Below are 3,330 nucleotides of genomic sequence, written 5' to 3'. Positions count from 1 at the left end.
AAGAAGTATACTGTCAAATATTTTTTCATCTTCACCTTCTGCTCTCTCATGAACAACTAGAGATGATGGCTTGAAGGGACCAGTAGCAAACTGACCCCCCATTATCCATGATTCCAAACAAACACCCAGTATTAGATAACCTGTCAATCAGGTCCTACCACAATATCTGTACAACCTGTCTGTGTGCTATATATATTTATTTAACCTTTATTTAACTAGGCAAGTCAGTTAAGAACAAATTATTATTTACAATGACAGCCTACCCCGGCCAAACCCTCCCCTAACCTGGACGACGCTGGGCCAATTGTGCGCCGCCCTATGGGACTCCCGATCAAGGCCAGTTGTGATACAGCCCGGGATCGAACCCGGGCCTGTAGTGACGCCTTAGACCGCTGCGCCACTCGGTCCCCCAAAGTGAAAGCCCCTTCACTGACTGGCATGTCACAAATGATTACAAGGAAATACCACAGATACTGTAGTGTATGCCCACTGTGTTGTGTTTGTGACACATGTTCTGAATTTTGTTTACTCATCATAGACTTTACATAATAACACAAGTGTGTATAACATGTAATAAACATAAAATACTGTACAGTAGGCCTAGCATTTTTTCCATCAATATCTCCACACACTACAGTAGTACACACACACAAGCACACACACACACACACACGTACACATCAGTACACCCACTACAGTCTTGCCTCCAGACAAATGTGATGACAGCCAGCTCTGGTTCAGTGCCATTTATTTGGGGGATTGATTAGATGCAAGGAAAGGAGATTAATGTGTTGGGAAGGTGCCTTCATTTGAGATATTGCTATAATGTTTAAGAGATACAGATGTAGGATCTTAATTTGATCACCCTGTTGCAAGAGAACTTTAAAACGTGTAGTGTATTTGAGGTTTAAAAAGGCTTCTGAAGTTCATAATTTCCACTTTGAAAAATGTATCAACCCCTACAAAAATGTCCAATAATTATAATCCACATCAAATTCACATTTCCTGTTTCTGTAGGATTATTTTCCTGCTGTAGCAAACAGGCTCAAATTAAGATCATACATCTGTATCAGAGTCAGTACATTTATCAAAATACTTTTTGGGGAAAGAGATGGATCCCAGCTTAGTAAGGCGCTGATCTGAAAGACCGTGTTAGATCCATTAACCTGCATGTCTGTCTTAGACAACATGCCTGTTGAGGAATCACACAATACAACAAATTGTTACCCTTGACATGTGATGAAAATAACACAACTCACTAGTATTGCACCTAGAGTGCCTTATTCCCCAAACTGGAATATCTTTAAACTACTGGTCTTTACAATCAAAAAGTCAAAATGATCATAGTAAACACACACTTTCATAAGGCCAACTTGACTACCAGGTGATTCAATAAGATGCTATTCTATAGCTTGGCAGTGGAAATGGAGCATGTGTTGCTAAAGTCAATGGTGATGTCAATAACCACGTTTCCATCCATAGTTTTTATGCGAGTAAAGTCATACCGTAGAACAAAAAAATTCTGCGAGAAATGGACGTGGAAATGCCTTTATGCACAAATATTGATATAATAACCATCATATCGAAGTAAACTTTGAGTCACGCGATGATATGTTGTGTGGTCCAAACACTACGACTCGGGAAACCTTGCAGTTTACCGCCCTATAGGACTCCCAATCACCGCCGGATCGTGATACAGTCTAATCGAACCAGGGTCTGTATTAACGCCTCTAGAACTGAAATGCAGTTCCATAGGAGCCAAGAGCGCACGTGACAAGAGCGCTATATTGACTAGAGCGCACGTTACAAGACCAGAGTAGGCACATTTGCTATTTAACGCAACAGTTCTTGTGACAAAACTATCGGTAGAGTTGAAAATGTGATGGAAACCGAATGAATTTTTGATTTTTATTTGGTACATGAAAAAGTAAATGTTGTGTGCACTAGGTCATAAAGCACTGATTTTTATCTGCAACAAATCTGTTTGGTGGGAAAATGAACATATTTTCTCTATGCAGATTTGTTTATATTCGCATGATAATCTTTCGCCAATTGAATGGAAACCGAGCTACAGTCTCCCTCTCTCAGCTTGTTGTTTCATACTGCCCCCCTCTGCCCTGGCTGGCTGGCAGGGGGGAGGGAGGGGAGAGAGGCCTCGGTGTCATCAACAAACAAACGTCTCTATCAACAACACTGAGAACCAGAAGACTGCAGACCTGGACCAACAATATCTATCACCTGGCTGAGTGACCTGATAGGAAATCACACTGTCACTACTTGAGGTGAGTTCAAGAACATCTAGGAGAGAAAATATCTTAAACCAATAGCCATCTCCATAGCCTAATAGCCCATTTCAGTGGTCTGAAATTGTCCCATCACAATAATCAAAATATAAACAATGGTGTGGTAATAATACTTGTATCACAAATGTTTATCAAAGAGGAAAATAAAAACTTTTGAAGTGTGTTCAATAAATATTAATGTGCCACATCATTATTAGGCCTATGAAGCAATGGGAAGGAACATGCTTGATGAAATAATAAACATTTATTTTCTCTTCCAAATAAATACTACATGTGATTGAGGTGAGATGTGCCAAATTGAAAGCAGCGTTACCTGGGTGTTCTTCAGTTAGAAAGCCAATAGGCTACTGCACCACGCTACACAACATCCTTTCGTAATGTGCACACTATTTACCCCTGGATTGCTCCAGGCTAATGTCTCAATAATGTTCACTCCTTTCTCAGGTCCTTCCCACAAAGGACTTAACTAATGATCCATGGACAAAATGAAGCATTTAAATTTATTCATTAATCATTCATCTCCAGCTCATTGAAAATGCTAAACTTCCACAAAATGAAGATTGAATATTGAAAAGTGATTGAGGGAGACAGCTTTCTAGAAGAGCAGAGGGAGAAAAAAATGAAACAACTAAAACAAGTGTGCTTGTCTACTGAGAGGAAGTGTTTTGCTCGGGCATTGGTCCGGGTGGTCGAGGTGGTGTACTAAGTGCTAGTTAAGGTCAGGGAGGGTTTTAGTAGTCCTGATTAGAGCTCCAAATCTGGAGAAGCATAGAATTTCTGTCAACACTGCCTGTAATTATTCTCTTTTCCAATTAATGGTGACATAGATTAATTATCTGATGAGGCAAAGCCAATTGCAATCATTCACCCAGCTAAAATTAGATCAGTCCTGGCAGCAGCATGAAAGTCACCTGTTTCATTGTTATGGATCTGCTTCTGGTAAAAGAGAGGGGGGGGGGGGGGGGGGTAGTGAGTCAGTGAAGCGTGCTGGGGTAAGTAAGTTGTCTGGCACCAGGTGAATGTCCAA

Source organism: Coregonus lavaretus (genome assembly GCF_964263955.1).
Source record: "Coregonus lavaretus genome assembly, chromosome: 23".
Lineage (NCBI taxonomy): Eukaryota > Metazoa > Chordata > Actinopteri > Salmoniformes > Salmonidae > Coregonus > Coregonus lavaretus.
Note: the sequence above shows the minus strand (reverse complement) of the source record.